Genomic DNA, 11,161 nt, shown 5'->3' on the forward strand with positions numbered 1-11,161 from the left:
TGACCTTCTACTCTCAAGTGGGCCCCAGTGTCTGTTGTTCCCCTTATTGTCTCTGTGTGTTCTCATTATTTAGCTCCCACTTATAAATGAGAACATTTGGTATTTGGTTTTCTGTTCCTTTGTAAGTTTGCTAAGAATAATGGCTTCCAGCTCTATCCATGTCCCTGCAAAAGACATGATCTAATTCTTTTTTGTGACTGCAGAGTAGTCCATGGTGCATAGGTACCACATTTTAAAAAAAAATCTGGTCTGCCATGGATAAACATTTAGGTTGATTCCATGTCTTTGCTGTTGTGAATGGTGCTGCAATGAACATGTGTGTATGTATGTCTTTATGGTAGAACAATAAATCACAATGTTAATGGCAGTTGGTAGAATTAATTTTAGGTAATTTCTTATGCTTTTCTTTATATTTTTCAAATATTCTACAGTGACAACACCTTGCTTCTCTAGTAATATGAATGTAAGCATATAAATAATTAAAGTTACCTGGTTAATCTCACTTGTTGTCTCTGAACTTTGTGTCTCCCTGCAAAGGCAAATCTCCTGAATAAATGCTTACTTAGCACGTGCATCCACTTGGAATCGAACATCTGAAATAGTTACTGTTTGTGGTGCACTGACTGTAACTTCAAACTTAGGCAGCACTGGAAACAAAGAGAAATATACTTCAGTCCCCATAATCACTGGTGAGCAAAACTTATTGCAATCATATAGCTTAAGGTGCTTCCCGGCACCAGCTTTCACTGTATGTCCCTCTGGACAGATCATGTTCTGTTGCCCCAGATTCCGTGTGGCACCAGTCTACATGATGGTGTCTCACTAGTCATTAACTCTTCCTCTTTCTTTTCTCCGTCCTCAGAATTTCACGTTTTTTCCATTGTAATCTCTTAGATCTCTCCTGGCAGATTGGGCTCTAGAAAATGTATATTTTCTAGGGAGAAAAAAAGGCAGAAATCAGAATAAGGATACTGGGGGAGGAGTGAGGAGCAGGAAAATGCTGATGATGAAGCCAACCAGGCCAAGGAAGGGAGATGAGAAAAACCAGATTCAAGCTTCACGTACTCCTGCCTATGTCTAACATCAAAGGTGTTTTGTTCCATCCTTTGAGTCCTTTATCTACATAGGAAAACTACAAATAGCAATTGGTTACCCTGCACCTTGACAGTAAATTGGTGTGTCAGTGAGTGTCTTTCCTGATTTTCTTTTCACAACAATTGAGTAACCTCCAAACACTGTTTCTGAAGTCAACGGGAATGAGAGGAATCGTACAGTACGGACTGTTTTGTGACTGGCTTCCTTCTTTCCACATTATGTCTGTGAAATTCATCCATCTTGTGGCAGACAGGAGGAGCTCACTGCCTTTCACTGTCTTGTAATCTTCCATGGTCTGAGCACCCCACACTGTATCTATTCTATTCCTTCCACTTTTTGATGATGATGAATGAAGCTTCTCTGAATATTTTCGTATATGACTTTTGGTGAACATAAATGCTCATTTCAGTTTGGTAGATACCTAAGACATTGAATTGCTAGGTCATAGTTTTTTCTTACATGTAGCTTTAGTAGATACTGAAAATTTCTTGTAGCTGTAGTTCAAGTTACACGCCCACCAAGTGCAGACAAAAGCACTAGTAGCTCCACACTCTTGCCAACACGTGGTATTGTCAGTCCTTTTCATTCTAGTGCATCTGGGGAATGCAGTGCTATATAACCTGCATTTTCTTTTCTTTCTTCTTCTTCTTCTTTTTCTTTTCTTTTTTTTTTTTGTTGTTGTTGTTGAGACATGGTCTTACTCTGTTGCTAAGGCTGGAGAACAACGGTGTGATCATAGCTCACTGCAGCCTCCACCTCTTGGGCTCAAGGAGTTGTCCCTCCTTAGCCTCTGGAGTAGCTGGGACCACAGACATGCACAGCATGCTCAACTTAATTTGTATTTTCTTGATGGTTAATGAAGTTGAACACTTTTTCATACACTTAATGGCTGTGTGAATAGCCTCTTTTGTGAAATACTTTTTAAACATTTGGCCCTTTTAAAAAGATTTTTATTGTCTGTCATTTGTTATTAATCTGTGGGATTTCTTGATATATTCTGGATGCGACTTGCTTTGAAAGACCTGTATTATGATAATCTTCTGCTCTGTGGCATGTCTTTTTACTCACATAATGATATTTTTTGATGAACCATATATTTTTTATTTTAATAAAGTTCAATTTATTTATCTGTTTTTACTATATTTTATTTTTAACAACCTTGTCAATATATTATTTATTATTTTTGTTTATTTACTATTTTTGTAGTTAGTGATTTTTTGTATAAAAAATATTTGCCTATCCCTTTGTTATAAAGATACTTATTTTTTAAAAAAAATTCTAGACCTTTTTCTTCTTCAATATACCATGCTTAACACAGATTGACTTTTTTTACCCTTCATGGTTTGGTCTAGGATCCATCTCAGATTTATTTACATCAGGACTGAGGTGGAGAGTCATGGTTTCTATTTTTCTATATGGATGTGTGGTTAGCCCAAGGCTATTTATTGAAAGACCACCCTCTCCCCACTTAACTGTGCCGTCTCTCCTGTGTCATCTGTCAGGTGTTACTGCCTTTTCACGTCTGTGCACTCTTGTTTGCGCCATTGGTCTTAGAAATATATCCTTGTGCCAGCACTTCAGCATCTTAGCTACTGCAGCTTTAAAAGAAGTGTTGTTGTCTAGCAGTTAAGTCCTCCAGCTTTGTTCTTCTTTTTCAGGGCTGCCTTGGCTGTTCTTAATTCTTTGATTTTCCACGTATACTGCAGAATCATCTTCAATGTATACCAACAAAAATGCTGGGATTAATTGGCATTCCACTGAATCTGTACATCAAATTAGAAAGATTTGGCATCTGAGAATATTGAGTCTTCCAATCCATGAACATGATATAATCCTCCATTAATTAGGTATTTCTTTAATTTTTTTCTCAGCAATGTTTTGTGTTTCATATTTTTCAGTGTAAAGGTCTTGCCTGCCTTAGTTTGATTCCTAGGTATTTTTTGGTTTTGGTACTATTGTAGATGCTTCTTTCAAAAGTGTATTTTCCAATTGTTTATTGCTGGTATATGGAATGCAATTGATTTAGGGGGGTTATTTATTTTAATTGTGATATGATATATGTAACATAAAATTTACCATTTTAACCATTTTTAATTGTACCAGTGGCATTAAGAATACTCACATTGTTGTGCAACAGTTCAATTGATTTTTAATATCAGGTTTGTTGAGGTGTGGTTGACATATGTTAAAATTTGCCAGCTTTAGGCGTGCAGCTCAATGAGTTCTGCTAAATGCATGCAGCCACATGGTCGTCACAATGAAGACACAGACCGTTTCCAGCATCCTTCAGGGTTCCCGTGTGCCCGTTAAGGCTCCTCCCCAGCAGCCTCCCTCCTGGCCCTCATATCCACAGACCTGCTTTCTCACACTGTCATTTTGCCTTTTCTAGAATTTCAGGTAAAAGAATCCTACAGCAGGTACCTTTTGTGTCTGGCTCCTTTCACTTCATGTAAAGCTCTTGAGAGGTATCCATGTTAGATGTGTATCAGTAAGTTGCCCTGTTTTATTGCTGAATATATTCCACTCTATGGGGATACTACAGTTTTTTTTTAATCCATTTATCAGCTGAAAGCCACTTGGGCTGCTGTCAGTTTCTGGGGAGCAGGAGGAAGCTGCTGGAACATTCTTGTACAGATTGTTGTGTGGAAATCTGCTTTCATTTGTCTTGGATAAACACTTAGAGGAAGGATCGCTGGGTCCTATGTTTGACTTTATAAGGAACTGCTAAACTGTTTTCCACAGCAGCTGTGCCATCTTGCATGTCTGTCAGCACCGTGTGAGTTCCCCTGCGCTGCAGCCTTGCCAACGTGGATGTGTCTTTCGATTTCACCTATTCTAGTGCGGATGCCATTGTGGTTTCAGGCTGCATTTCCCTAATGAATGATGGTGTTCTGAATCTTTTCAGGCACCTTTTTTTTTTTTTTTTTTTCCATTTTGTATACTTCTCTGGTGAAGTGCCTGGTCAAGACTTTTACCCATTTAAAAAAATCAAACTGTTTTCTTGTCGGTTTATAAGATATAAGCCAGGCATAGTTGCATTTGCCTGTAGTCTTAACTACTTGGAAGCCCAAAGCAGGATGATCACTTGAACCCAGGTGTCTGAGGTCAGCCTGGGCAACGTGGTGAGACCCTGTCACTAAAAAATAAACAAAAATTAAAGATATATGTATATCTCACCGTGCTAGGCTGAATGATGGCCTCCCAAAGATGTTCACAACCGAATCTGTAAAAACTGTGAGTTTCTTACCTTACCTGACGAAAGGGACTTTGCAGATATGATTCAACTAAGGACGCTGAGATGGGGAGATCCTCCTGGATTACCTGGCAGCATCTGATGTAATCACAGGAGTCCTCATGAGAGGGAAGCAGAAAGGCCGAAGTCAGAGATGGAGAAGTGGCCATAGAAGCAGAGGTCCGTGTGCTGTAGGACCATGAGCAGAGAAACCCACGCCGCCTCTGGGAGCTGGGAAAGGCAAGGGAGCAACGTCTCCCTGGAGCTCCAGAGCGAGCCAGCCCTGATGACACCGTGACTTCAGCCCTCAGAGACTGACTGTGGACATCGGACCTCTGTGACTGTAAGATCCTAAGTTGATGTTTATTTTTGGGATTATGAACTCTCTCTTCAGTGGAGGACTTGAAGCTGGCTCTTCTGACTTTAAGGCCATGTTGATTTGTTCCTACCATTGTTTGGGGTGGAAGGGAGCAGGGTATCTCAGGTGGTGGGAACAGTGTGAGGAAGCCCCCAGGCAAACATGAGCACTGCCGCCCGGGGAGCAGGCACCTCTCAGATAAAGCAGCATGTGCTGGGACAGTGGGAGGTGAGGTCCATCCGGTGGATCCACTAGGCTTTGGAAGCAGAGAGTCTGGGCTGGAGATGGTGAGAAGCCATGTTGTGGTTGAAGTGCTTGGGGGTTTTTCAGAAGGGTCAGGGCTGCTGGACTAGGCAGGAGCAGGTGCTGGGGAGACAGCACTTGCCTGCCTCCCTCCCTGGGCTCTGAGGAGGCATTCCGTGTGTGCTGTTCATTATTATTCTAGAACAGCGCTGCCCAGTTCCGTGGACCAAGCTGCTTCTGTGAGTGAACGGTAGGGAATCCAGGAGAGTAAGGCCATCTCATTTCTCAGGGACCCTCTGGCTCACTGGCTGGCCTCATTCCTTAGTCTTCTTCAAATAGGTGCTGGCCTCACTGAAGACATTCTGAGCTGGCGCCGTCAGCCTGAGCAGCACTTCACTCCAGTCCACCCGCACTTCACTCTGGAGTGCACCCTGAAAAGACATGGATTTTGTTCAAGGGTGACGTCATGTATGCCTCTGTCTGGGAGCTGGAATGTATGCAGTGGTCATCTTTGCTGCTTCTGCCCTGGTGCCACACTCTGAAGAGTGAGAACATAGACAGAGTGGTCGATGGCTTCACACTCCTGTCTCCCCACCAGGATCTCTGGCTGAGACTCAGGGTGGGAGAACCCAGAGTGCCTCCAGACCACAGAACAATGAATTTTCTGTTCTCTTTTAAACTTCTTCCCAGCCTAGGGCAGTTCAAGATCAGCTTCTTTCAGGAAGCCTGCCCTGATAGTGCCACCTAACTACAAACACTTATTTTCTGTGCTGCGTATTTTCAGTGCTAAGTGATCGTGCGTTCAACCTTTCATGACACATGGTCTCCTGTGGTTCTCTAGTCCTTCTGGAAAAGCAAGTGTGAGATGGATGCCTCATCCGGTGAGGTTACAGACCTTCTGAGGACGGGGAGCAATCTTTCTTCATTTGTACCATGTCTCACCAAATAGATGATAAACCACTGGAGGACAGGTACTGTTTGACATGGAAATACAGTTTATGGTGCCCTCCTGATCATTGTTCAGTAAACTCTTCAGGGAAAGGAGTGGAGAGATCATTAGTTAATTCGAAAAGGTATTTCTTATCTAGTGGGGTGGATTCCTAAATTTAGGGCAAAATGTGTCATGCAGCTCTAATTTTCTACACCATGAGAAGGTAGTCCCTTTAACTTCTTTCATGCACAATCCATGCGTTTGTTCCACAGACATCTGATGTTGACTGAATGCCCTGTGCAATAGAGATTGAGGATTCAAAGGTGAACAACAGGTGATCTTTCTCTGCAGGTGGTTATCTCTGTGCACATCACTCACAAATTTATCCATCTACAGTCCCAAGCTCCTTCCCCTAATCCACGTCTTCTGTTAGGTGTTGGGCAAACTTTCTAGATGTCAAGATGCAGACAATTAGACCTGCCGCCCCAAGAGGAGCTGAGATAATGCTACTCCTTTCGAGGAGGGGCGCATGATATCGCCTGACCTGCTGAAGCAGTGGACAGAGCGGGGTTTGGGGGACACTAACTGGAAAAGCTAGCCCTCCCCACCTGTGTGTCTTGTAGCTGTCGGCTCTGCATCCACGGATTCAACCATGTGGGGTAAAACTACTCAAACAACATTGCACATGTGCTGAACATGTACAAGCTTTTCTTTTTATCATAATTCCCTAAACAACTGTTGACATAGTATTTACATTGAATTAGATATCACAAGTAATCTAGAGCTTATTGAAAGTGCATGCAGGGTGTGCGTAGGTTGCCTGCAAATGCTGCACCATTTTAAATCAGGGGCTTGAGCACCTGCGCTGTTGGTATCTTCAAGGGAGGACCCTGAAACCAGTCTCCAACAGATACTGAAGAACGACAGTATGTGGGTTCTGACAGAAAGGTAAGAAACCCCGAATGTCAGAAATAACCTCCTAACAGTAGGAAGCTGAGTTAAAATCAGGAAAAGCCAGTGGTTAAATTAAGTCTTTCTATACAGAAGAGCAAACCACACGTTCTACAGCAATGGAGGAAAAACTCAGTGATTACCCAATGAAGTGAATAAAAGCTGCAGTGATAGTGACAACAACACAACAACAGGTTATCTTGAGAAGCAAGATCTCATTTAGGGTTTGTTAGAGGGAGCCAGAGCCACTAAGGATACAGCCTTCTTTGGAAGCACTGACCTGGCCCCTGCACCCATGGACATGGGAATAGTGTGGGAGCTGGCAGGGTCTCAGCAACCTCTCAATCCAGTGTGTCTCCTTAGACGGCATCCATCTCCCCCATTCTCCATCAGCTCCTTTTCCAGCTTCCCCTTCCTGCACTTGTTTTTGCAAGGCTGGCAGGGAGGTGTCTGGGCTTACGACAATGCCTCACATTGCCAGGAGACGGCAGCAGATCATTCTCCCATCCTAGGTGCCTCTTCGGCACTGTCCAGGATTCCAGTGAATTTTCAAGGGTTATTGAGGGTTCATGGGAGCCAGGCTCTGTGCCAGGCTCTGGGAATGCAAAGCCGACTGAGATATGGGGCTCTGCTCTGCAGGAGCTGGTGGTCTGAAAGGGTGAGGCAGCCATGGAAACAGATACAGGGCCAAACAGTGGGGTCAAACGCTGGGGCAGAAGGCCCTTCAGAGGACTGTGCGATCCCCAGGAAGTGGGGAGAGGAGGGGGTCTCAGAAAACACCCAGCAGGAAGAGGTGCTTGAGCTGAGTCTTGGAAGCTGGCAAGCTTTCCTCGTTCCTAGGCCAGGCAGGGCACCCCAGGCAGGGGAGCTGGGCTGAATGCAACACCACAGGGCAAGCGGGGGCTTGAACACAGGGTGCTGAGGGCAGGAGGGGTCTCAGGGAGGGGAGGATCATGGAGGGCTGTCCTGCATGGCCATGCTAAGGAGTCTGGACCAGGGCCTTGACAAGCCCCGAAGGGGTTCATTAGGAGAATGACCAGAGCAGACCTGCACTTTAAAATGACAGCTCCCTGTTCAGCCCATGGAGAACAGACATGGCAGGATGGAGAAGGGCAGGCCTGAAGGCCGCTGGCCCAGTCAGCTTGGCTTGAGCTAGGCGGAGGGAGCGAGGGCGGTGGTCTGAACTAAGGTAGGAGCAGTGGGAAGGGAAGTGGGGTGAGCGAGGTGGAAATGACAGGTTCTGGTCTTTGGGGCCGGATGAGGGCAGAGGTCTCCCAGGTTTCTGGCTTCAGTGGCTGGTGTAAGTGTTGGTGGCAGCTGAACACAAGGGTGAAGGAGCGATCTCGGGAGAAAGATTAGGAGTCATTGACAAATGTGGGGCACCTCCCCAGCCCCCACTATTTCATTTCCCACTGCACGCTCTAATCTAGATCCCTGCTATTTTTCACTGGTTTTGAGACAGTGCCTTCCTGTTGGGTCTTATAAGGTCCAGTCTCTCTTCCTGTTGGAAGAGCCTGTGAATTCTTTCTTTCACTGCATGTTGATGAACAGCCTTCCAGGGGCAGGCACTCTGATGAGTTCCTTCTCCCATAGAGCTCCTGGCCTGGCACAGAGGAGATAGATGGTGAAGCTGATGGTTGCAGTTCAATATGCAGTGTGGTCTCATAAGTGAAGAACAGGCTACAAGGAGAACATTCCAGGAGGGGCCTGCGATCTGGACTTCAGAGTGTTGAGAAGGTTCCCTAAAGAAATTGTCTGGGCTCAACTGGATGTACAGGAGCTCCTAAGTGACAGGCTGTGGAGAGGGGCTCCTGTGGGGCTGGAAGGAGCCAGTGCAGTGCCCAACCCTGTGGCATAGAACGTGAGAGGTGGGCAGCCTCCTCTTGAGAGGATGCCGGGAGTGGTCAGCAAGGATAATGGTGGTGGGGCCTGACGGGGCCAGCTTGCATCAAGCTGGGTGGAGCACGAGTAGCTCCAGGCCTCCCATAGTGCACAGATCCTCAGGCCTGGAGGGGTGTCCTTCTAAAGGAGCATTCCCAGTTTCTGACGAATGAGGCCTGCGTCTCTGGCTGGAGTTGGAGTGGGTCTGTGTCTGGAGCGGGCACTTGGGCTCTGGGAAGAGGATACAAATTCTAGACTAGGCTGGACAAACTATGGCCAGGTCCTGTCTTATCAGAACGCACCTTCATACCTTCCTTCATGTTTAAATTGTTCTTTATTTAACATGGTTTATTTAAATGGTTGCTTTAGTGAGTTGAGTAGTTGCAACAGAGATTACATGGCCTGCAAAGCCTTCAGACATTTCGTAACTGTCTAACTGGCTTTTTATGGAAAAGGTTTCTGAAGCTCTGCTCTAAACTGGCAGGCAACTTTCTCAGAGATAGTTCAGGTCTAGTCTCCATGTGTGGACAAGATGAGCCCATACCCCGAAACTGGATCCCCCAAAACGCATGTCTGTCTCAGGTCTTATAAAACTGTGATTCATTGAGCGTGTGAACATACATATGGTCATGTGTGAATACACATGTGGTCACGTGAGCATACATATGGTCATGTATTAACATGCATGTGGCCACATATGAACATGCATAAGGTCATGTGAGGTTCCATGTGGTAATGTGTGAATATCCATGTGACCACATGTGCATATGGTTGCATGTGACATGCACATGGTCATGTGAACATGCATATGGTTGTGTGAATATAAATATGGTCCTGTGAACATATAGTTGCGTGTGAACATGCATGTGGTCATGTGTGAACATGCATATGGTCGTGTGAACATACATATGGTCGTGTGTGAACATACATGTGGTTTGTTTGATGCATGTGGTCGTGTAATGTGAGCTTGAGGTACAGTGCCAGGCTGGGATGGGCCTTCCCTGGGTGGTTCATGGGCTCAGTCACTTGCTTCAAGAGACCGCTTCCTGAATCGTGGTCCTAAGCCTGTTAGCCTTTGCTTGGCACCAAGAAGCGACTCTGTTGACACCGAATGAGATTCAGATGCCTGAACCTGACCTTCTACACACATGACCCTAGTGGATCATTCCAGCCTCAGTTTCCACCTCTCCCCACATGCCTACTAAATGTGTCAGCCAAACCTGACTACTTCCCATTCTGCACACATACTTTCTCCACCTTGGTGGCTGAATCCTTTGGAGCCCGCCTCTCACATTCAGCTCCCTGTTTTTGGTTATTTGGGCTCCTGTCTCATGTGCTCTATCAGGTTCTAGGCTTTGTAGGAGTGAGTTCTATGTCTCCACTCATTTCTATGTGCCTCATAGGGCTGACTCTTGGGAAGGTCTTCATGGTGACTGAGGCATGGATCCTTAGCCCTGTAGCTTGAATTCACTTGGCACTCAAATATTCAACCTGAAATGATGCTTTGAAAGTGATGCATCCAGTCAATTAAGGGTCCACTGTATTAGGGATCCCTAGCACCCAATACCTGGCACATAAGAAATGAATGAAACACTATGAATGAATCACTATGAATGAAATGAATCACTATGAATGAAACATAGTGAATGAATGAATGAATGATCTCCAGTATGCCTACAAGGCGAGAGGAAAGTGATCCTACTTACTAGTCATGCTAGGGAGGCATTTGAGACTGTTGGCTCTGCTGTTGCACAATAGGCCTGGGACTCTGAAGGCTGGCATTTCCTCATCCTAAACCTCAAATTTCAATAAATTACCTCCAAGTGGACAAAGGTCCATGAGCCAGGGTTCTTGGTGTAAATAAGCCACCTCTTTTGGGTGTGGTTGATGGACAGGAACTAAACAAAACTAAAAACAATGTTTGAGTGCTGACTACCTGTCAGCCATGGTGATGAAGCACTCTGTATACATGACCTTATTCAATGCTCACTACAAACCCATGAAGCAGATTTTTAGAAAAACTTTGTATCTGGAGCATTTTGTACAAGAGGATAGTGTAATGAGCTTTCACCTCCTCATCAGCAGATTTAAATATTTGTTATTTAAATATTAAATATTTGTTAACTCATGGCCAATCTTGTTTCCTGTATACTCCCACCCACTTCTCCTCCTCTTTTGTTATTTTAAAGCAAATCCCGGACATCATATAATTTCATCCATGGATACCTTAGTATGTATCTGTAAAAGAAAAGGACTAAATTTGTGGTGGTGGTTGTTTTTGAAACAGGGTCTCTGTTGTCCAGGTTGGAGTGCTATGGCACTCCAACATTCATCACGTTGATGAATTCCTTCCTGTTTCTAGTTTGTTGAGAATTTTTTTTTTCCATGCATGGGTAGATAATTTTACTCTCATTTACAGAAAAGGAAATGGTTATTCAAGCAGCCTGCTTCTAGACAAAGCCCTGGATTA

The 11,161-nt window shown here is 44.6% G+C and overlaps 1 long non-coding RNA gene across 1 annotated transcript; it reads right to left on the bottom strand.

The window, feature by feature from the left end:
• Positions 1–683: 683 nt before the first annotated feature.
• On the bottom strand, positions 684–10,010 carry LOC105541985. The gene is made up of 2 exons (XR_001006406.1): positions 9,940–10,010; positions 684–934 (listed from the first exon to the last, which is right to left on the bottom strand). It is a non-coding gene; the product is annotated as an uncharacterized LOC105541985 (long non-coding RNA).
• Between the last annotated feature and the right edge of the window lie 1,151 nt (positions 10,011–11,161).

This window comes from Mandrillus leucophaeus, unplaced genomic scaffold, assembly GCF_000951045.1.
Source record: "Mandrillus leucophaeus isolate KB7577 unplaced genomic scaffold, Mleu.le_1.0 Scaffold249, whole genome shotgun sequence".
NCBI classification, from domain to species: Eukaryota; Metazoa; Chordata; class Mammalia; order Primates; family Cercopithecidae; genus Mandrillus; species Mandrillus leucophaeus.